Consider the following 25,279-nt stretch of genomic DNA (forward strand, 5'->3'; position numbering starts at 1 on the left):
TACTGCACAATATATTTGGCTCCGTTCCCGCAGAGGAAGTAGCAGGAATACACCTGAATACCACTGCCAAAGAAAAGATTTTTCTATTGCCAGAGGGCATTGTACTGTCTGCTTGAGAGCTATGAGATCACTTTGATGGATACAGGTCACTGGTTCTGGAACAGAAACCTTATCTACCCCTGGAATTCTATAACAATCGCTGCCATTGTGTTGGTTTGTGTCCTGTATCTGTGCTTCTGCCACAAGTGGCTACTACATCATGTAATATACAACAGTGTCAGAGAGTTCTTATTTTACCAACAATCGCAGAGGTGCAACATTAAAGAGAATCACATAGAACATAGAGTTTACAGCATGTTATAGGGCAGGAGGAGCTGAACAGATTGTACATAGTACCCTATCTGAAAGCATTGAAAGCTGGATTTCAATGTATGGGATCAGGTCAGTAGTGAATTATAATATATTATGAGCAGGAAGAGCTATAGAGCAGGATTTGTTGTGCAGATTATACATAGAGTCCTAACTGCGCAGAGTATGTTATGCAGAAAGGAAGCAGATTGTACATAATGCTCTATCATGTTATAGAGCACGAATAACTGCAGATTCTAAATAGTGTCCTATCTGCAGGCAGCATATTATAAAGAAAAGGATCTCAGCAGATTGTACATAGTGTCCTATCTGCTGGCAACACGTAATAGAGAAAGAGGAGCTGAGCAGATTGTGCAACATCCCCCATTTGGGGCTCTAGCTTTTCTTTGGTGGCTGTAGACAGCCAGGGCCCAGAATATCGGAGTGGCTGGCTTATGCGGCCTTGTGCATGCTATGATCACGGTGCTTGGTATTGGGACTCGAGGACGGGCCTACAGCCTGGCAGGTCTCCAGCAGGTGGTGTGTGCAAGAACGGTGGAGAGGCTGAGGGAATAGGTTTCTCCCTGGGGCAACTCCTGAGGTATATATTGGAGTCCTTGGATGATTGAGGTTGGGGAACCTGTGGTGGTGAACCATCCTGATTCAGGGATCAGACGGTGGCATGTTGTGCAAATCAACTTACAGTTCTTTATTTAACTTCAACAGCAGGCAATGTCCATAACATCAGCAGCTGATTCAACAGGTTGGAAAGCTGGTCCACAGGAAGAGTTCCTTGCAGCCTGGTAGCAGCTTCAGGCTAGGCTGGTAGATGGAACCGAGTCCGGACAGTGGACCTCTGCTCTGGGGCTTAGTCTCCTGACTTGCCGTTAGGTGGCCGGCAGGGGCCTGAGTCACCTCTGCTTCCTTGTAGTGTGTCTGGATGGCAGCTCTGCAGGAGCTCTACAGAACCTTGCTTCTCACTCTGCTGACTAGAATCCAAGACCATGAGGTCTGGCTCTCTGCTATGGAGTCTCTGACTCTGACCATGTGCTCCTGCCTCCAGGGGTTTTTATACTCCCCAGGTGGTGGCACCCTCCAATCAGCTCGAAGCTTGCTTCTCAATAGTACAAGGAATATCACTGGATACCAATATTTCACATGCTTATCTTTCGCTTTAGTAGGCAGTGGCTTCAAGCCTCAATTACTAAGTTTATCTAGCAGTAGCTTCTCGGTGAGTTGTGCAGGCTCACCAGATAGATCCTGACAAGGAGAGGGAGCTATTCGTAAAACAGCCACCTTGCCTATGCATTTTCAGGGGTGTTGCGATAGTACATACTGTTCTACCAGTAGGCAGCATGTTACAGTGAAGGAAACCTATGGACCATTGCTTATCGCTCATGTAGTGATGACAATACAAAAAGATTGCCAGAGGCAAAAAAATAGGACCTGCTCTATCTTTTGCGGCTCATGTACGGGGCTGAGTAATCCATAGTCATGTGCCTATTGCATACTACCCTGCTGACATGAAGCTGATATGTTTTTCGCTTCCTTTACTTCTGACTAGAATAAGGCTGCATTCACATGAACATGTGGTTTCTCCAGTCCTGTATTTCCGTGCTGTATGAGACCATATATACGTGACGTTTTTCATCCATATTCAGCACATATGTAACCCGTATTTATACCTAATTTATATGTATTTAGACTTCTAAGGGCATACGGCACCGAAATATGGGAGAAAATGGCACTTGCTCTATATTTTTATATGGCTAGTATACGGTACGGTTTGGTGTTAACAACCTCAATAGTTGGACGTATTGTCCATTGAAATGAATGTGGCCGTATGATACCCTTAAAAAAAAGTATATTATGGGTAGCTTACGGCCATTTTCATACGGTCATGTGAATGCAACCTGATACTGCTCTGCAGTCGAAATGTCACATTTTGCATTTAGCCGCATTAAAATTTCTTTTCCTCTTGAGCATCAAGAAGCGAGCGCCTGGATTTGTTTCTTTGAGCCCGTAGAAGTAAATCGGAGGTGAAAAATGTCTGGAATTTGACATGTTTTTTTCCCCTCTGAGCTCTTCATTAGTTACATGCTGCTCTCTCGAGAGGTTGACTTTCCTGATGGAACCATCTATTCTGAAGCTTTTTAGGAATCAGCATATAAATAGATGAATGACAAGTCATACTTATCTTTTACCACAAAACGAGTGAATTTATCAATTCTTGCAGCACCTTCTGCCTACTACCATTCTCCCCTCTAGTAGTACCACATGTATGGTTACAGAATCCCCTGATGGTCCTGGGCTCCAATACCATATCTCAAGCATGACCCCCCCTTGTGCATTTTTAGGACAATTGGAGTCTCTCAGATACCGGTGATGGGAGAAACATAAACAGAACATCATAGACATGTCATTACCTTAAATATTTTCAGCATTAGTAATAATGTGAAGACGCATGAGGAGTTGTGCCGACAATCAGCTCCTTACGTACATGATGGTTCCTGAGCAGAGTCCATTAGTGGTACATTTTGTTATTGCACAGATTTGCTGATGGCTTTTTTGTGCAGTACATTATGCTTTTCATGACATATTGATTGTTATTCCGCTTTACTTTAAATACCTTTTTGTTTTCGTTGCTATCATTCAGCTACATGTCTGCATGTGTATACGGTAGGTTGCCAGGGTGATGTTTTTTGTGATTTTTTTTTTAATTCATAGTCAGTAAAGGTTATTCAAGTTCTCTTTTTCTACATTATGTATTGAAATGAACATTGGAATTTAGGTGTATCCGTCCTTATCACATTTTTATTATAAGAGCAAAGGCCTTCATTTTATCGACCTGAATGTTTCAAAGAAGTTTAACCTTGAGGCTGCACTGAGGCACAATACTGAGGCACTTCTTTTTTAGCGAGACACATTTAGAGGCTATTTTCCATTTAGGGCTTGTTTTCTAGAGGATAAATTGTACTTCCTAGTGGCACAGGGGCATTAAAAAAGTAGCATTTACTATATGGCCCAGAGGACACAATGAAAGTTGTTTGAGTCAGTGTGATCGTGAGAATGGAAAACTTATTTACTGACACCCTTGAATTTTTCATACTTCGGCACACGGAGCTGTGTAAGATGCAATTTTTTGTGGAGTGAGCTGAGACTCTTTTTCCTGATACCATTTTAGGAACTGTATAACCTTCTGATTTTGACCTTCATACACATTTTCATGGGTGACAAATTGGTGAAACAGTAGTGATTTTTGGCGATTCTATTATATTTTTCTATTACAGCAATTACATTTAAAAAAAATTATATAGGCTTTCTAGGGAAAGCGGAGGGATGACTTGAATTTTTACATTGTTTCTTTTTTTGTTTTGTTTTCAAACTCTTTTTATTATTTCATTTTAGAAAAACATAACAAAGCAGTTACACAAGTTTCTTGTTTGCGGTATATACACATTGCATGAATAACTGTCTTTTGACAATAATAATGTTAACATAATAGAGAATGCAATATAATAGCCATATAATAAATTCCTTCCGTTATGTCGGTGGTCTTTACCGTAGGCTACTTGTATGAGTGCAGAAATATAAGCATATAAAAACAACAACGTAACAATACTTACAATAATACATCTACACAAGACAAGACGGATAGGGGAAAAAAGGGGGGGGGGGGTCATAAGAGAATATCGGTATATGCCTCTGCTTTTACTTAATGAGTTGAGCCTTGGTTTTTGCTAAGTGTACCTTTTCCTAATTCAGCTTTCCTTTAATGGGGGGTGGGGGGGGGGTCCAATTTCATTGTCTTTTAGACATGTATTTTCTCCATGGATCCCATATCTTAAGAAATTTCTCTCTTTTACCAATCTCCCAATGTATCAACTCTTCCATTCGGTAGATTTCTTCCACCTTCTGAGACCACATTTGTTTGGTAGGTGGAGTGGGGGATAGCCAAAGCTGTGGAATTAGTAACTTAGCTGCTGTTATTAAGAACGTCGGGAGATTATCTACTCCTGGTGTTAGTACATGGTTTGGGATCCATAGTAGCATAAGTTTCGGGTCAAGTTTCAGTAGGGGAAGGCATATTTTATTAATTTCTAGTATAACAGATTGCCAGTATTTTTGTATTTCAGGACAGGTCCACCATAAATGATATATATCGCTGTTTGAATCCTGGCATCTCCAGCAGGACCCTGATACGTTCTTATCTATTTTATGCAGTATATATGGGGTTTTGTACCACCTAGTTAGTAGCTTAAATGAGCTTTCTTGTATCCGTACACATTTAGAAAAACCATGTGCCCCTTTTGTTATGCCTTTAATGTCTTCTTCCGTGAATCTTGTTCCTAGTTCTTTTTCCCATTTCCCTATATATGGAGGGGGGTCTCCAATCTGTAGTGAGAGTAGGAATTCATATATTTGTTTAGTATTTTTCTTTTCTGGTGCCTCTTCTGCTATCTGTTTCTCTAACCATGTGTGTTCTCTGGGTAGTATAAACTTCTCTTGTATCTTCCTACATGTGGAGGTTAAGGCGTGTGTCTGTAGGAAGTTAAGTTTTCTTCCTTTGTCTGCTAACCACTTAACTTTATCTTGTAATTGATCTTTTGAAACTAACCATTCTCCTACTGTGATCTCTGAGTAGTCATCCCAAAAGGTAGTCTCATTGTGTTTCTGTAAGTTATTTACTAGAGATGAGCGAACATACTCGTCCGAGCTTGATGCTCGATCGAGTATTAGCGTACTCGTAACTGCTCGTTGCTCGGACGAGTATTTCGCCCGCTCGAGAAAATGGCAGCTCCCGCCGTTTTGCTTTTTGGCGGCCAGAAACAGAGCCAATCACAAGCCAGGAGACTCTGCACTCCACCCAGCATGACGTGGTACACTTACACGTCGATAGCAGTGGTTGGCTGGCCAGATCAGGTGACCCTGGGATAGACTAGCCGCTGCCCGCGCTGCTCGGATCATTCTCTGTCTGGATGCTGCTAGGGAGAGAGCTGCTGCTGGTCAGGGAAAGCGTTAGGGTGTTCTATTAGCTTACTGTTAGGCAGGAGTGATTCTACAACAACCCAACAGCCCTTCTTAGGGCTACAATAACGTTATACTTTTTTTTTTTATTTGCTTGTGGCTGGGCTTGCTGGCACTAGTAGTGCAGCTAGTACCATATTGTGAGGAATTAGCAGGGGGACTTGCTACCGTTGTGTTTAGCTCTTAGTGACACACATATCCACCTCAAACACCAAAGTGGGAAAATTTATTAGGGGTTTGATTTCAATTAGGCACAGTCTGCCAGTTTCTTTTTATTTTACGTTTATTTTTTTAATAACTCAGTGTCATCTCATCTTGCATAGTAGTGTGCTTTAATACTTGGCTAGAAAATAGCCATAGGAGAATCCAAACGGCTTACTTACGCCTACAGTAGCGTTATATATATTTGATTTCTGGTTGATCTGCTGGTGGCTGTAGTTGCTGCAGTGCATCTACTATCAAATTGTGAGCAATTTGGAGTGAGACTTGCGACCACTGTGTTTTGCGCTTAGTGACGCACATATCCATCGCAAAGACCGAAGTGGGAAAATTTATTAGGGCCTGGGGTTGTATTTCAATTAGGCACAGTCTGCCATTTCCTTTTTTATTTTACGTTTATTTTTTTCATAACTCAGCGTCATCTCATCTGGCATAGTAGTGTGCTTTAATACTTGGCTAGAAAATAGCCATAGGAGAATCCAAACGGCTTACTTACGCCTACAGTAGCGTTATATATATTTGATTTCTGGTTGATCTGCTGGTGGCTGTAGTTGCTGCAGTGCATCTACTAGCAAATTGTGAGCAATTTGGAGTGAGACTTGCGACCACTGTGTTTTGCGCTTAGTGACGCACATATCCATCGCAAAGACCGAAGTGGGAAAATTTATTAGGGCCCGGGGTTGGATTTCAATTAGGCACAGTCTGCCATTTCCTTTTTTATTTTACGTTTATTTTTTTAATAACTCAGTGTCATCTCATCTGGCATAGCAGTGTGCTTTCATACTTGGCTAGAAAATAGCCATAGCAATAGGATAGCATCGTTTGGTTTTAAAAACTAAAAAACACACAAAAAAAAAAAAACACAAAAAAAAGTTAAAAAAAAATTAAAGTTATAACTCTCATTTTCAAAATGTTTAACCCGAGGGCTAGGGGTAGAGGACGAGGGCGGGGACGTGGGTGTCCAACTACTGCAGGGGTCAGAGGCCGTGGTCCTGGGCGGGGTGAGACACCACCTGCTTATGAGGGAGCAGGGGAACGCCGCAGAGCTACACTCCCTAGGTTCATGTCTGAAGTTACTGGGACTCGTGGTAGAGCACTGTTGAGGCCAGAACAGTGCGAACAGGTGATGTCGTGGATTGCCGACAATGCTTCGAGCAATTTGTCCACCAGTCAGTCTTCCACGCAGTCCACCCATGTCACCGAAATCGGCACTCCTCCAGCTCCTGCACCTCAGTCTCCTCCCCCCCAGTCTGCCCCCTCCCAGCAAAATTTGCCATTTGAACCGGCATACTCTGAGGAACTGTTTTCTGGACCCTTCCCACAGTCACAAACCACTTGTCCGGTTGCTGATGAGCAATTTTCCGATGCCCAGGTTTTCCACCAGTCGCAGTCTGTGGGTGATGATGACCTTGTTGACGTACTGGAAGAAGTGTGTAAAGAGGTGTCCGACGATGAGGAGACACGGTTGTCAGACAGTGGGGAAGTTGTTGTCAGGGCAGGAAGTCCGAGGGGGGAGCAGACTGAGGGATCGGAGGATGATGAGGTGACAGACCCAAGCTGGGTTGAGAGGCCGGGTGAACACAGTGCTTCTGAGACGGAGGAGAGTCCTCGACCAGAACAGGTTGGAAGAGGCAGTGGTGGGGCCAGACGGAGAGGCAGGGCCAGAGCTGGTGCATCAGCGCCAAATGTGTCAACTAGTGAAGCTCCCGTGGCGAGGGCTCCTGCGGCGAGGGCTAGATTTTCAGAAGTCTGGAGGTTCTTTAAGGAAACACCGGATGACCGACGGACTGTGGTGTGCCACATTTGCCAAACCAGGATCAGCAGGGGTTCCACCACTAATAGCTTAACTAACACCAGTATGCACAGGCATATGAATGCTAAACACCCCACTCAGTGGCAACAAGCCCGTTCACCTCCGGCCGTGCACACCACTGCTCCTTCCCCTGTGTCAGCTGACCAACGCCGTTTCTGACAAGGTCCACCTGACCACGGACACGTGGACGAGTGCTGCCGGGCAGGGCCACTATATATCGCTGACGGCACATTGGGTTAACTTGGTGGAGGCTGGGACCGAGTCTGACCCTGCGGCTGGTCATATACTGCCGATGCCGAGGATTGCGGGGCCTACCTCGGTCCAGGTGTTTCAGGCCTACTATGCCTCCTCCTCCTCCCACCCCTCCTCCACCTCCTCCTCCGAACGACCATCCGTGGGCATGGCGCCATCAGTCGGTAGCTCTAGGCACAGCAGCAGTGCCGTCGCTAAGCGACAGCAGGCGGTGCTCAAACTGCTGAGCCTAGGCGATAAAAGGCACACCGCCCAAGAACTATTACAGGGCATCACGGCGCAGACTGATCTGTGGCTGGCACCGCTGAACCTGAAGCCAGGCATGGTTGTGTGTGACAACGGCCGTAACCTGGTGGCGGCTCTGCAACTCGGCAGACTGACACATGTGCCATGCCTGGCCCATGTGTTAAATCTGATAGTTCAGCGTTTCCTCAAGACATACCCCAATCTGTCTGATTTGCTCACGAAGGTGCGCCGCATCTGTGCGCATTTCAGGAAGTCCAGCACAAATGCTGCCACTCTCAGGGCAGCGCAGCGCCGCCTCCAACTGCCCGCTCACCGACTGTTGTGCGACGTGCCCACGAGGTGGAATTCAACACTGACCATGTTATCCAGAGTTTACCAGCAGCGCCGAGCGATTGTAGACTGCCAGATGTCAACTTCCACCAGAACTGGTAGTCAGGTCAGTCAGCTTCCTCAAGTCTACAATGAGGAGTGGACGTGGATGTCTGATATCTGTCAGGTGCTGAGTAACTTTGAGGAGTCAACACAGATGGTCAGTGGCGATGCCGCCATCATCAGCCTCACCATCCCGCTGCTTGGCCTGTTGAAAAACTCTCTGGTCAGCATGAAGTCGGAAGCTTTGCGCTCCTCACAAGAGACGGGGGAAGAAGATTCCCTTGTTGATAGCCAAAGCACCCTTAGGTCTGTTTCTCAGCGCATATCGGAGGAGGTGGAGGTGGAGGAGGATGAGGAGGAAGAGGAGGAGAATGTTGGCGAGACACAAGAGGGGACCATTGTTCAGTCCTTCACTGTTGAGCGTGTATGGGCAGAAGAAGAGGAGTTGGAGGAGTTGGAGGAGGAGGAAATGGACAGTCAGGCCAGTGAGGGGAGTGAATTCTTACGCGTTGGTACTCTGGCGCATATGGCAGATTTCATGCTAGGCTACCTATCCCATGACCCTCGCGTTCAAAGAATTTATTCCAGCACCGATTACTGGGTGTTCACTCTCCTGGACCCACGGTACAAGCAAAATCTTTCCACTCTCATCCCTGGAGAGGAAAGGAGTGTGAGAATGCATGAATACCAGCAGGCCCTGGTGCACAAGCTGAAACAGTATTTCCCTTCTGACAGCGCTAGCGGCAGAGTGCGTAGTTCTGCGGGACAAGTAGCGAGGGAGAGTAGGCGAGCAGGCAGCTTGTCCAGCACTGGCAAGGGTACGCTTTACAAGGCTTTTGCCAGCTTTATGTCACCCCAGCAAGACACTGTCACCTGTCCCCAGTCTCGGCAGAGTAGGGCTGATCTTTACAGAAAGATGGTGAGGGAGTACGTAGCTGACCATACCATCGTCCTAAATGATCACACAGCTCCCTACAACTACTGGGTTTCAAAGCTGGACATGTGGCACGAACTGGCGCTGTACGCCTTGGAGGTTCTTGCCTGCCCTGCCGCTAGCGTCTTGTCCGAGCGGGTTTTCAGTGCAGCTGGTGGCATCATCACCGATAAGCGTACACGCCTGTCGACTGACAGCGCTGACAGGCTGACGCTTATCAAGATGAATAAAGCCTGGATTTCTCCTAATTTCCAATCTCCACCAGGTGAAGGAAGCTCAACCTGAATAATTTATCCACTCCTCCTCCTCCTCATTTTCCTCCTTCTCCTCCTCTTTGTACAGTAAAGCAGAGGAAACTGGCTATTTTTTGACAGGGCCCACTGGCTCTAGCTATAGTACTTTATGCATTTAATTTTTATGGAGGGCCACCGACCCGGTCCTCTGTTTTAAACAATTTTTGGGAGTGCCACATACAGGCACTCAATCTATTCAATTTTTCTGGAGGGCCACCTACCTGCTCCTCTGGTTTGAAAACTTTTTTGGACTGCCACATACAGGCACTCAATCTATTAAATTTTTCTGGAGGGCCACCTACCTGCTCCTCTGGTTTGAAAACTTTTTTGGACTGCCACATACAGGCACTCAATCTATTCAATTTTTCTGGAGGGCCACCTACCTGCTCCTCTGGTTTGAAAACTTTTTTGGACTGCCACATACAGGCACTATCCAAATTGAATTGTCTCCATAGCAGCCTCCACACGTTGTCTCCATTGCTACCTCCAAAAGTCGTCCATATAGCTGCCTCCATACATCGTCCCTTTATCAAACGAGGTGTGTCAGGCAGAAATTTGGGTTGTTTTCATGCATTCCACATCAAAGTTGTTAACTTTGTCGCCACCCTGCTGTGTTATCCACAAAATACACTGGCAAACTTTTACCATTTACGGATATTATTTCAGCGCTTCTTGCGCATCTGTTTACATTCCCCTCACCCGCCATATCCTAAACTTATAAGAACGCTACTACACTTGATCTTATACAAAAGGTTCTTAGAAGTGCTGTTTGGGGAGTAGCCTAGAGACAGGGGCTTGGATTGGCGAAAGCTCGCCTGGCAGCGGAGCGCCAGCTCCATGCCAAGAACCAACTAACATAGTTTTAACTGCAGCACCTTTAATCTACTACTAGTTCACTGCCTCCATACATGGCCGCCTTATCAAACGTGCTGTGTCAGGCAGAATTTTGGGTTGTTTTCATGGCTTCCACAACAAACTTGTTAACTTTGTCGCCACCCTGCTGTGTAATCCTCAAAATATACTGGCAAACTTTTACCATTTACGGATATTATTTCAGCGCTTCTTGCGCATCTGTTTACATTCCCCTCACCCGCCATATTCCAAACTTATAAGAACGCTACTACACTTAACTTGGTGCAGGCTGGGACCGAGTCTGACCTTGGGGCTGGTCATATACTGCCGACGCAGAGGATTGCGGGGCCTACCTCGGTCCAGGTGTTTCAGGCCTACTATGCCTCCTCCTCCTCCCACCCCTCCTCCACCTCCTCCTCCTCCGAATTACCATCCGTGGGCATGGCGCCATCAGTCGGTAGCTCTAGGCACAGCAGCAGTGCCGTCGCTAAGCGACAGCAGGCGGTGCTCAAACTGCTGAGCCTAGGTGATAAAAGGCACACCGCCCAAGAGCTATTACAGGGCATTCCACATCAAACTTGTTAACTTTGTCGCCACCATGCTGTGTAAGCCACAAAATATACTGGAAAACTTTTTTCATTTACGGATATTATTTCAGCGCTTCTTGCGCAGATGTTTACATTCCCCTCACCCGCCATATCCCAAACTTATAAGAACGCTACTACACTTGATCTTATACAAAAGGTTCTTAGAAGTGCTGTTTGGGGAGTAGCCTAGAGACAGGGGCTTGGATTGGCGAAAGCTCGCCTGGCAGCGGAGCGCCAGCTCCATGCCAAGATCCAACTAACATAGTTTTAACTGCAGCACCTTTAATCTACTACTAGTTCACTGCCTCCATACATGGTCCCCTTATCAAACGAGCTGTGTCAGGCAGAATTTTGGATTGTTTTCATGGCTTCCATGTTAACTTTGTCGCCACCCTGCTGTGTAATCCACAAAATATACTGGCAAACTTTTATCATGTACCGATATTATTTGAGCGCTTCTTGCTCACCTCCTTTGGTTCCTCTCTGCCACCCATTGGTTTGAAGCCTGAGTCCATTTAGGGTATGTTGCCATGACACTCTCTAGCCTGCCGCTGCTGCCGCTGCCGCTGCCTCTGCATGCCGTCCCCTATAGTGTCAGGGTCAATTATTGGATGTTTTAGATGCTATCTAGCCTCATTCGGTCACTCTGTCATGGCCATGCTGTTGCCCATAATTTTGACATAATGGTGCGATTAAGCAGCCTCAGAGGCATCCATGCATGCTGCCCCTGCTGTTTCCTGTCCATTTCCGTGGTGTTTCCATCCTTTTCTGAGGTTCCCAGGTGTTTGGCCAAGCTTCCCTGTGCAGAGCCTTGGTCCCCTTGAAAAATGCTCGAGTCTCCCATTGACTTCAATGGGGCTCGTTACTCGAAACGAGCACTCGAGCATCGGGAAAAGTTTGTCTCGAATAACGAGTACCCGAGCATTTTAGTGCTCGCTCATCTCTATTATTTACGTATGGGGCTAGTGCCATGGGCATAAGTTTTGTATATTTTCCTATTAGGTTCCATTTCTTGTTTAGTGTTAGAATGGTGGTTACTATTCCTCTCAACAAACAGCTGTGCAGTGTTTTATTATCATCTCTATTATGTATGCCCCATAATTGAAGTTTTTCCTCTTTAGTTAAGAGATGTTGCTCTAGTTGGGTGTAGAGGCTATCAGGGGCTTTGTGTAAAAGTCTCAATAGGCGCTGTATTTGCGCAACTCTATAGTAATTAGTGAAGTCTGGTAAACCCATGCCTCCCCCCTGTTAAGTAGCAATCTGCATTTTGTATTGCAACCTGGACTTTTTATTTGCCCATATGAACCCTCGGAACAATTTCTGCATACCAACCAGAAATTGCCTCGGTAATGTTACTGGGGCCGTTTGCAAAAGGTATGTAAGTTTTGGTAAAATGTAAGTTTTAAGTAAATTTTTCCTACCAAACCATGACAAATATGGGATTTGTAATGATTTGATTTGCATCTCTATTTTCTTCAAGAGTGGAATATAGTTGTATTTATAAATATGGTTAGGGTCTTTTGGTAAGTTAATCCCCAGATATTTGATCGTGTTTTCTGGCCATTGGAATTTGGATGTCTTCTTAAGTCGCTCAGCTGTTGTTGGTGGAAGTGTAATATTTAATATCTCTGATTTTTGAAAATTTATTTTAAAATTGGATAGTTTCCCATATTCTAGAAAGGTGTGTGTCAGGTGGTGTAATGATTGTTCTGGGTTCGTGGTTAATACCAGTAAGTCATCTGCGAATGCTGCCGTTTTTTGTGTATAGTTACCTATTTCAAGTCCTCTAATTCTGTCATCCTGTCTAATTCGTCTGATTAATGTTTCCATAACAAGGATGAATAAGCTGGGTGATAATGGGCAACCCTGCCGTGTGCCGTTGGTGATCTGGAAGGTAGACGACAGGGTGCCATTCACTCTTACTCTAGCGTTTGGTGCAGAGTATAGGGACATGATAGCCCCCACAAATTGTTCCGGGAAACCCAGTTTCAGCAGTGTTAATTTCATGTATAGCCAACTTACTCTGTCGAAAGCCTTCTCGGCATCAGTACCGAGAAGGACTAACGGCACTTTATTTTTCCTAGCGTATTCTACTAGTTTTCTATCTAATTACTCTACAAGTGTTATCCCTTCCTTGTCGTCCTGCGACAAATCCTGTCTGTTCTTTTGTAATTATCTTAGGTAATATTGCACTTATTCTTTTGGCAATGACTTTGGCCCACCATTTCACGTCTGCGTTTAATAGTGAAATAGGACGGTAGCTTCCGCACAGTTTTGGGTCCTTTCCCTCTTTGGGGATAATTGTAATATGTGCTTCTAGTGTATGTGGGGGGAGTGTGCCTCCTGTGAATAGGGTGTTGCAAAGGTCCGTGAATTGTGGTAACAATATGTCTTTTAGTTTTTTGTAATAGATTATCGGTAAGCTGTCTGGGCCTGGTGCTTTCCCTGTGGGGATGCTACTTAATACCTTATTTAATTCTGCTTGTGAGAATGGCTGCAGAAGCGATAATCTATCCGTCTCTGTTAATGTTGGTAGGTCTAGTCTATCCAAAAAGGTCCTAATGTTGTGTGGGGTCTGTTCTGCTTGATGCGGTAGGTTGTAGAGGTCACTGTAGAATTTGTGGAATTCAGTAGCGATCTTTTCAGTTGCCGATGTATGTGTTCCGTTGTTTGTGGAAATGGAATGTATATATGCTTTCTCCTTTTGTTTTTTGATTAATGCTGACATTAATCTGTTTCCCCTATTTCCATGTGCATAAAGTTTACTCTTAGAAATTTGTAGTAATTTCGCAGAGCGTATGTTTAGTAGGTTTTTAACCTTATTCCTCATGTCTATGAGTTCTTGAAAAACAGATTCAGCTTTACTCTTTTTATGTGTTGCTTCTAGTGCGGAAATACGGTTCAGCATTCCATTGAGTAGTCTTGTGCGTCTTTTCTGTATGAATGTTGCTATGGAGATAAACTCCCCTCTTGCTACTGTTTTATGTGCTTCCCATATGTATGGGATTGTTAGGTCTTCTCTGTTGGTGAGTGTGAAATATTCTTGTAATTTGTCCCTGACCGCTGTAATATGTATTGGATCCTCTAATATTGCGGTATTTAATGTCCAAGTCCAGTCTGGGTTGGGTAGTGATGGGATGCAAATCGCTAGTTCTGTTGGGGCATGGTCTGAATGTAAAATGCGGCCTATTTGAGCCGTTTTGATCCATTCTATTTGTGGTTCTGAGATAAATATATAGTCTAGTCTATGGTATGTTTGATGTGTCACTGAAAAGAATGTATAATCTTTCGCGGAGGGGTTCAGTAATCTCCATGTGTCTACCAGATGCAGTCTACTGAGTTCTTCTCTTAAGGTCGCTAGTTGTTTGTATGATATGTGGGTTTGGCCTGTGGTGTCTAATAATGGATCTATGCAACTATTGATATCTCCTCCTACCAGGCATAGGCCTTCTTTAAATAACTCAAAATTCTGGAGTGTATTTACGAGCCACTGCACTTGCGCCGTATTGGGTGTATATACATTAGCAATGGAGACTAATTCTCTTCCTATCAGTCCTTTAATAAATAAATATCTGCCATTAGGGTCCGACATTTCGGCCAGTAATTTAAATGGGATTGTTTTTCTCACTGCAATTGAGACCCCTTTAGAGGCTGTAGTACTAGTGCTATGAAACCATTGCTGATAGTCTCTTTGCGGTAATTTAGGGATTTTCCCCTCCTTGAAGTGGGTCTCTTGTAGCAGTAACACATCTGCTTTATTTTTCTTCAATAATCTAAGAATTTGGTGGCGCTTGCAAGGCTCGTTCATACCTCTTACATTATAAGTAACAATTTTCACATCAGACATCTTGTGTATAATACATCATACGACCTGTGTCTTTTGTATGCATCAACCAATCAGACGTCTGCTCGTATCTTGGGTTGGATCCTACTCTCTGATGTTGGGGAGTACAGGGTAGGGAAGACACAAGAGGATTAGGGAAAAAGACAAGACAATTACATACGAATGAAAACAAGTAAAAAACATAACTGGTTTGCTTGGGTAAGCTGGATTTTAAAAGGACCTCACTGTCCCCGATGCAGTTTCTTGGGTTTGCGCCCCCTAGTGGGAAATGTCCCATATCTCGGAGCCAACTTTCATCGGGATGAGACAGATCGGTTATCTCTCAAATAACTCTAACTCTTAACTTATGTCTGTACCGTTTATATCACTATTCAGACATTTAAAACATTTAACTCCTGAAATATTGTTAACCGTTTGATTAATCACCATCAGATGCTTATTCTTCTAGTTGGGGTTTTCCTTTCTGGGACCCCATATTGAATTCTGTATAAAGGCAGTAGGTTCTGGGGCGGGCGGGAGGCGGGAAGGGGGGGGGGAGGGTTGCTGGGGGGGGGCTGAAGTGGGTTGGGGGGGAAAGGGTAGGGGGGGTAAGGGGGGGGCATGAGGGGCTGGGAATAATCCGATTGGGGGGGGGGGGCTGAAGTGGGTTGGGGGGGAAAGGGTAGGGGGGGGGGTAAATGTTAGTTAACTGCCTGTACTGTAAGGATGCATCTGTGGTTCTAATCCCCTTACTTCTATTTCTTATATATATAATCTAAGGTGAATAAAGAGTCTCTCTTTTTTTTCTTCTCCTTTTACCCATCTCTGTCTGAATTATTCTTATGCTTCTTTTTCTTGCTGCTGTTTGTTACTTTCCAAGTGTCCATGCTTGGCAGGGTAGGTAGAGTGGAATCTTCTTGTATTGGCATCCAGGAGGGCACTTGTATGGGCTCCATGTTTAGCTGATCCCATGCCGCTGTTAGGTCGTCTGGTGTACGGATCACTATCTGTTTGCCGCTTTTGTTTATTGAGATGCCAAATGGGTATAGCCATCGAAATTGCATATGTCGCTTCCGCAATTCCTCTATAAGTGGCTTCATTAACCTCCTTTTTGCCAATGTAGAGGGTGCTAAATCTTGATAAATGGAGATATCTTTTTCTGCATATTTTAACTCTGCTGTGCTCCTTGCTCCTTTTAGGATATCAGCCGCATCCGTGTATCGCAAAAGGCCACATATAACATCCCGCGGTGGGTCTGTTTGGCGGGGTTTCGTGCGAAGCGCCCTATGTATGCGCTCTATGTGTATCATGGAGGCTCTTTCTGGGCCCAAAATGTTTTTAAATATTTCTAACGCTACCTTGGGTAGGCTGTCATGCGGGATGTCTTCGGGGAGTCCTCTCAGCCGGACGTTCTTTCTACGGCTGCGGTTTTCTTGGTCCTCCACCCACAGCAGTGCTGCATTAAGCTGGACCTTGTGGCTTTCTAGGTTACTGCGGACTGCTTCCCCAAATTCCAGTATGGCACCTTGTCTGCTCTCTAGCTCCTCAACACGTGCGCCAATATGGCGGATGTGCGCCTTAATGTCAGCAAGTTCTTTCGCTATAGGGTTGAGTGCCTGATATAAGGTCTTTTTTATGAAGTTCCGCGACACCGGTGCTATGGCTTCTTTCCCTCCCGCTTCGGAGCACTCACCTCCGCTGTCTTGCTCTGATTCTCCCGCCTCGTCATAGATCTCCGGTTGTGGCGGCGCCATCTTGTGAGTTTTGGTCGGCGGGGTGGACAGCTTTCTTTTCAAGAATTTATCTAAATCTTGTTGCTGGGAGCTTGAGCAGTGTGTAACTCTCTGCTCCTTAGGTGCCTGGTTGCCGTATTTCACCATTTCTGCTGAGGTAAGGTGGCTTTTGTAGCTGTTTCAGGAGTTAGGTGTCGGGAGCTGATCTTTCACACGTCCATCTCCTTGCTCGGCTTGGCTCCGCCCCCCCATTGTTTCTTTTTTTTGTTCAGCTTTTTTACACCTCCTAACATTAGCAAACTGTACACCAAGCATATATCTCATGAAATCAAAGCATATCATATGACATGAAATCACAGCAGCATCCATGGAGAGGAATAGAAGTCAAAGCATGCATGATGTGATTTTTTATGTGGCTAGATCATAGGGTACTGTTTGCTAATGTTAAGAGGCTAAAGGACCTGTGATAAGGTCACCCTGGTTACATGAAATTAGGCCACGCTCCCAACTCACCCAAGATGTCAGGCAAGTTTTTAACTTGGATTTTATGGGGATGTGAGGGAAACAATTTTCATCTAAAAGAAGTATGTCAGATAGTTACTAGGGCTTTATAGGAACCTGTCACTAGCTGTATTTGTGCAAAATGTGATGACAGTTTCCCTTTTAATAAAGATTATCACTTTACACTATTGATTTATTCAATTTTGTCAAAAGCTTATTTACACTTCAAAGACAGATGTCTTCTATACAATACAGCAGACACCTGCCCTGTATGAAGAGAGCTCAGCCTGTGATCCCTCTCCATACAGCCCTAATGATGTTTTTAAATTATATTTGCTTTTTTTAATATATTTTTTTAGTGAGTAGATGATTTTCTAGACAAAATTTTGTACTAATCTATGCCACTATCCTGGTCCTTTATGTGCAGTCTTTGGCATGGCAGTGGGAATCACTTTCATCTCTCAGCCAGACCATTAGAAATCACGTTGGATACTAAAGGGATGTGACTCAGTAGACCACCACTTCTCACCTTTACTATCCCACTAGTGTGGGTGGTCTGGGAGCTTCCCATTACTCTAATAAATACACTGCTAGTTGGTGGGGTTTCATTTTTCCCACAATCTGCACATCTCTATTTACGCCAGATAACCCCTTCCCAAATCATTGTGAGCTATGGGTTTTCTAAGCAGCATGTGAATTCTGTGTATTCACCTGTGAACACCATCAGGGCTCACTATGCCATCCTGGCCCAAGTGGGACATGTCTGTAGACAGCGTAAAACATCCTCTACCTCGCTTTATAACATGTTTTTCCATATGTTTCCTCTGATAGGACACATTCCCAAAGGAAGCACATGGTGAACTGCATGTGTAAAGGTGAGATGAAGAATTGTTCACACTGTCTAGACATGTCTAGTGATTTAAAAACAGCTTGGAGTATACTGCACATAACCTACTGGTGCACTTATAGTCCTGTTCTGCTGTTCCAGTATTCACAGACTTTCTATATTATATTTATATTTTCAATAATCGATTATTATGATTTGTATTATTCTTTCATTCCTTTTGTATATTTATGTGCTGTTCCTCGCAACAGGTCATACTAGTCATGTTCTCCACTTTCTGACTATAGTTTTTCGACGTATTTCTTTTTGCCATCTATTGTTGTTAATGGCTTTGTATGGCTTGTACTTGTATTAATTACTTGATGTACTGATTGGCTGATTTCTGAAATTATGAAACAGGTCTGGTCATTGTAGTGTTACACTTCTGGTCATAAGATGTTACTCTATCGTCACATGTCATTGCACTGACTCCCAAGACAAACTCCTGGTATATTTTTAGCAGCAGCAGACTATTTCATTCCCCTTATTCAAACATTGAGAAGCATCCACTGATAACAGTGACATTGTAGTGACCTATCTGCTGGGCGAATTGTAGCACATCCCTCCCAAAATAATGGTATTTTGTTGCCATTGATAGACAAGAAAAATAGTGCCTCTTCTCAAAAAAAATCCAAATCACAGTGTTAATATAATGGGTTAATAAAACCAAGTACCAATGTCTGGTGGATACTCATTTAATCAGGTTCAAGCGTTGTCTGTACCACAATCACAGGTCCACAAGGATGTAGAAGGAGCTGAGTGCATCTATAAGGACAGCAGGATCTGATTGTGTGGCTCCTATATGTCAGGAGCTGCTCTTTGTCCCAGCCCTGCTTATCTGAATGTTTTTATTTCAGTGCAAAAGCAGAAAACGGGAAGCCAGGGCTGGGGTAATGAAAAGAATGCTAAACTTACCCCTCCAGCAGAAATCACTCTGTTGAACAGGTGCTGACTGGGCCAATTCTTGGCCCGTCAACATTTTCTGAAAAAGTTTAAAAAAAAACCTTTAATAGAATTGATCGTTATTGACCTTAATCTCAGTTCTGTTATTATGCCATTTGATCTTTTCAGCAAAGGTTTGGGAGAATTTTCCAATGTACAATTTTTTTTTGTAGATCTTTACAACTATATTTCATGGATTTGAAAATGTAACAGAATGTAAGAGAAAAAAAAAAGTTTGCCGTATAGAGATGATGGGAAGATGCTAGTGGTCAACACAGCCTCAAACTATAAAGTACATCCGGGTACCAATGAGACCCATGAATTATGAGGGTATTTGAAATATTTTATTACCGTGTTTTCAGACTATAAGGCGCACAAATAATCCTTTGATTTTCTCTGAAATCAATGGTGCTCCTTATAGTTCAGTGCACCTTATATATGAACCTACTTACAGACAACAGCTGCCTTGAACTGTGCACAGGTCTGCCACCTTCTGGTCATTCATCCTTATAATCAGGTGTGCCTTATAAACCGGTGCGCCTTATATATGAACCTAGACGTTTTAGCAGGCATTTATTGATGTTGAGCCTTATAATCCGGTGCACCTTATAGTCCTGAAAAATACTGTAATCATCTATTTTCCTTCCTAGTTGCAGATGACAATACAGTTTTTCACATTATGGCCCAAATTAATGAAAACTGGTGCAATTCGCACCCAAAACTTGTGGAGTTTGCCTTACTAATGTGCAGTCTGCACCAGATAATCCGATAGTGGTGCACACTCTTAGGCCTCATAAAGATGAACAAGTGCTCGCTTTAGACCTTTGGCCGGGCGAGCACACATCAGTGCACCAGAGAGGAGGGGAGATGAGAGTTGCTCACCCCTCTCCATAGAGAAGCACTGGGCTGGCGCCATATCACAGCGAAATATAGGACATGCCCTATATTTCTCCGTGCACGGTCACGTATCCAGCCACATATGTTTAGGCCCGATATCGGTCCCATTACGTTCATGTGAATGCACCCTTAGTTAATCTGGTCTGTTTTCAGGATGAGACACTGTTGCACCTTTTTTTTCTTGGTTTCTTTGCTTCATGCATTTGCGACATAATTGTGTCGCATGCAGTAATAAATGTGGCGTAAACTAGGAACACACAGTAGCTGCCCCTTTAGGGGCACAATTTTCAACAGTTGTACAAACACTTAATTGATACATATGGAAACTCCAAAGAAACGTATTTAGTGCAAACTTAGACAAAAAACAGCTCAGGCACGATAATATAGCTGGGCCTGTATGTTGAAGAATTTGAGTTTGCAATGCAGTAGAATTGGTCTGTGAGAACTATTTATCCAGCAATAACAGATTTTATTTCCTCTGTATAACTTTTACTTAGATGTTTGATGAAAGATAGAACATTAAACTGAGAAAAAATAATGACTAATACCTTCATTCATCTTTTATCACCAAGTCATAATTCAAAAATGTATTTTATCTTTGATATTTGATCCTTCCTCAGAATTTTAACCTCAGGGGTAATTGGGCTTGCCAGGCACAGGGCACTGTCAGGAGACAGAGTTAAAAATAATAATTAAAAAAAACGATAACATAAACAGACAGGGTTTAAGGAGAAGAATTTAATTCCTGTAGCTGTTGTGAGGCTTAAGAAAGTAGCTTTAGTATTAAAAAACTCCCAAAAAACAAACAAGCCAATTGATAACAAGTTATATGAGCAAGAGAAAAGAAGGAATATTGTGTTTCTCTAAGGCAGCCAAACCTGTAAGTAGAATTTTTTTTATAAAGTGCTAGATTTTTTGAGAAAGTTTTTGAGAAAATGTTATAGCCATCCAGGGCTGATGGAAAATATTAAAGGACATCTACCAGATCAAGGACATCAACCAGATCAAGGATTGTAAACCAAGCACACTTACATGCTGGTGCCCCCTCTGGTAGAATGTGGTCTTCTTTTAGATTCTTAAGCCCTTGTTTTTATGGCAAAAGGTTTTTAAAAATAATGCAAATGAGCCTTAGGGGCTCCAGGCTTCATTGAAATCTATGGAGCCCAGAGGCCCTCAGGCTGCATAATTTCTGCTAGAAAGGGCACACACCAGTATGTCAGTGTGCTTGGTTTACAATCCTTGATCCTGGTGGTAGATGTCCTTTAAGGATAATACAATGTGGCAAGATATAACACTGATCAAGTTACTGATGGTCATCCTGACATAGCGGTTTTTAAATGCCCCACTATGGTGTTTTATGTTTCTATCTCTAAAACCATGGGTGTGTCTTCAACACACGGTTAGGCCACATGTACATTAATGTGTGTACATAAATCCTGGCCACAAACTACAGCCCGTTTTTTGCAGCCCAGCTGACATGGGAGGGGTGAGCTCCGCTGTGGTGTAAAGAAGGGCAGTAATAGGACCTGCTCTATATTTTTAGGCATGGCTTCCCAGCATGGTCACAGTGTGGTAAGACACAGCCACCTCGCCGCACCGTGATCGTGCATAAGTCAATGGTGGCCACCATTTACGATCATACATGAGGCCTTAGTACATTGTTGTAAATATTAATAATGTGAAAATGAAGCTTTGACTGCATGCAGGTTTATGTACCAACCCTTGAAAGGTTATAGTGGAGGACCTCCACCAAACTGATAAGGATAGGGCATTAAAGGGGTTTTCCCATGAAGGAAAGTTAGGTCTTATCCACGGGATAGGGCCTAACTTGCTGATCAGTGGGGGTCTCAGTGCGAAGACCCCCCCGCAGATCGCGAAAATGAGGGGTCCGTCAGACCCCTCTTCACTCCGTCAGATAAATTGAGCAGATGGTTGCACATGACTGTTCTGCTCCGTTAATCTCTATGGAGCTGACGGAAATTGCCGAGCACTGCACTTCAAAACCTCCGTCAACTCCATAGAGATTAATGGACCAGAACAGTCATGCGCAGCGACGAGGGGTCCGATGAATTTTTGCGATCTGCGGGGGTCTCTGTGCCATGGATAGAGCCTAACTTTCCTTTGTAGGAAAACCCCTTTAATATTCTGCTCTTGAAACCCCTCTAAATGAGACCTCTACAAGATATATGAGAAAAACTTAGAGGCTAAAGACTCCTAATACTCCTGGTGCATCTTGCAGCAGTAGAGAACATGTTTCTGACCAAAGCAAAAAGTGCTGGTCTTCATACATCAGCCCCAATGTGTAGAATTATATTGTGGCATGAAAGACATGAAAATAGAGCATAGCAATAAGAAAAAGAATAGAATATCATGGTCATGAATTGAAAAGCAAAGAAATGAGGCCGATATATATACAGTATAGTATGTATGGAGAATCATCTGATCAGTTATGACTATAACCTTCACATTCCCGCTTTGCATTCTTGCGATTCCACAATACAACCTGCTCATATCTGACCAACACTGCATAGGCTAAAAATACCAGTGACACACTAACAAGCCCGGCTCTAGACTCTCAAGGTGCGATTTTCCTCTTTTCAGATGTCAGAAGTAAAGCTACTTGCTAAAGAAAAGCGGTAAAGAATGGCTGCTTAACAGTAATTTATAAATGTGAAGAAAATTCCTTGAAAAAAGCTTAGAGACCTCATGCACAGTAAAGGCAGACAATACTGTGCTAACAAAAAGCTGGCGGCATTAACTCCGTGTAAAGTACATACTGCTCTGTGATTGTTAAAGCTGTTATCCAGTCTGACTCTGTATTGCTAAGGCTTGCAGATGCTCTACTAATAAGTGACGGGGGGGCTTCATAATGCTGGTGATGAGTTGTATTAGTTTCCTCTTTGATTTTTGGACAGAAGGTTTTTGGGGTTGCGGAACGCTCTATAAAGGGGAGATCAGTGATATTGGTAATGTAGATGCAACATGTGACAGCTTTAAGATGCTGCTATGTGAAGGTATTGAATATTATAACAAAGGGGTTTACCCCTCTCATAGGATATGTCAAAACTACCTGATAGGAGTATGTCCACCTGTGGGTCCTGCACCTGCATTAAGAATGGAGCTCTTTTGACCTCCCTTTCATTTGCTTTCTTGAATAGATCAGTTGTTGGCCTGACTTAGAGATTTCCATTCAATTCAATGAAAGCATCAAAAATAGCCAAGACTATTGAGTTAATGGAGCCGAATGGGTTAATAAAAAAATTCTTACTTACCAAACTGACCTTTTAGGCCCCTTTCACACTTGTGTTGCAGATCACGTCAGAGTCTGATCAGGGTGCGATCAGGGTTTGGTCAGTGAAAAACAGACAGAGTTTGTTCAGTGTCTCAGTTTTTCACACACCTTTTTATGGTGTTTTCAATGCAGATAGCGTGAAAAAGACTCAGGACTGAGCTCTATCTTTTCTATGGCAATTGATGCATGAAAAACGCATTGCACTTGCATTGGACTTGCATGTATCTCAGAGTGCAATGCGTTTTTGATGCATCTCCATAGACTTGTATGGTGCGTTTTTCACACGCACAACTTGCAAAAGTAGAGCATGCTGAGATTTTACACGTGCGTTAAAAAAAATGTGCATGTGTGCGTTGAAAAAAATTGCAAGTCTGAAAAAACCCATGGATTACATTGGGTCAGAGTGCAAGGCAAGTTCTGTATGTCAAAAGCATGCGCAGAAAACCTGCATGAAAAACCTGTGAAAGGGGCCTTTTTTTCTGAAGTACTGAAGATGACCAGGTCCTAGCTGGTCTTTACTTCTTTTTCTCAAATAGAAAAGATGATTACTGAACATCCTGAGACAACTTCAGTCAGGAAGATCTAGAGATAGTCCATACTGTATGCAGTATAATGCAGGGTGCGCCAGATTCAGGATTTTTGCCGCACTTCCTACATGAATCTGGCGTGTCCTGGATGAATCTGGCGCTCCCTGCACTGCCCTGACAGAGTGCACCACTACTTTTATTTTGTGTAACAAAATTCTGTCTGCATTTTAAATGTGGCGAACGGTCAGACTAAGCACCGGAATGCCCCATTCAGTGCAGAAAGTTGTGCCGCATTAAGCCGCGATACAAATGCTAAGTCCAACAGAAAACTGGTGCACGGCTCTTAGTAAATGTGCCCCTTTGTCTTCTGAAATGCACCCACTGGACCATTGCCATTAAAATCTTACCCAAGAGAAAGGTGATGTAAGGTAGATGAGTGATCTTTAGAACTTACAATGGAAAATAAATGTTGGGTAGAAATTATTTGGTGTGATAGTCCCACATGTATCACTATTGAATTCTATAGAAGATGTGGGAAAAATCTAAGGTAAGTTAAGGTAATCACTGGGGATGGTTTCTCTGGGACTTTGAGCCTGTAGTACTTTTTTGTTATGGGTTTTGTTTCATTCATATATTTGGCATTTGAGTTTTTGAGACTTTTAACTTCAATTGCGCAAAAATTTGCCACTTTTTCAGAATTCCACATCTGGATTTTACAGCAATATTAGGCAACACTGGCAACACTGAAAGCACAATGGTTGTGCCGAACTTTGCTGGGCGGGGGAAAAAGTTGCAAATCAATGTGCAAATATTTAAATGCACCAAAAGATTGTGCAAAAATAAGAAAAAAAAAGAAAAAACTAAGATAAATGACCCGTACTGTGTATTCCCTAGAGTTATATAGTTATATGTTAACCCACTACTAAACTGTTTCTTGGGGCGGCTTGTGGCTTTATTCTTTTTTAAAAACGTGGGGAAAAAATCAATGGATTATTTTTTGAAGTTTTGAGGGATAGTATTGAAGAATTCTTCCTTAAATGCAGACGGAGTGATATAAATCAGCAGGAATGGCCAAGGCCAGTGTTATTTAGCTGTATAAGGAGAAATTTGAAGCGTCCTATGACAGATAAAAATATTGCACATGAGAAAATTCCTGTGATGTGCAGATACTTAAAGAGATAGCATTCTCCGATCGTGTGAAATGCAAAGCAAAATTCTAAATATGTTCTCATTGCCAGGAGCGTACAGAGTAGCGGTGCAACTTTAACCTTTTAATCGTCTCACCTTCTATTTCAGAGGAACCATTTGTCGTTTTCAAGATTGTTCAGTTCCCACAGAAAGGAGAAAAGAAATAGCCAGAAATTTGTCTAAATCAGTCGTGACTTGGCTCGTATTCATCACAGTTATCTTGACAATCAGAACTGCTTGTATCCGAATTAGAAAGCTGGCTGGGGCTCAAAGCGTTCCTCATTTATTTAAAAAGAAGCTGAACTGTTTACCGGGAGGCTCTAGAGACCGAGAGGATTGTTCAGGGGAAGCAGGACTGTGTCATGGACGTTAATGTACAAGATCTGGGCCTTTCAAAATCAAAGCCATTGTACACTGCTATTACTGTGGATATTATCCATTCATCTGCCTGTTAGCAGTGCCTAGCGAATCATTTCTGTTTGTGTGTTTTATCAAGAACATTTATATATAGACCTGAATTAATTTAATAAATAGATATTTGTTAGTGTA

General features: G+C 43.3%; 1 long non-coding RNA gene across 1 annotated transcript; it reads left to right on the plus strand.

The window, feature by feature from the left end:
• LOC140106795 (uncharacterized) lies at positions 1-25,279 on the plus strand. Its single transcript, XR_011850870.1, has 2 exons — positions 1-441; positions 24,839-25,279. It is a non-coding gene; the product is annotated as an uncharacterized lncRNA (long non-coding RNA).

The sequence above is a fragment of the Engystomops pustulosus genome, chromosome 1, assembly GCF_040894005.1.
Source record: "Engystomops pustulosus chromosome 1, aEngPut4.maternal, whole genome shotgun sequence".
Taxonomy (NCBI): Eukaryota; Metazoa; Chordata; class Amphibia; order Anura; family Leptodactylidae; genus Engystomops; species Engystomops pustulosus.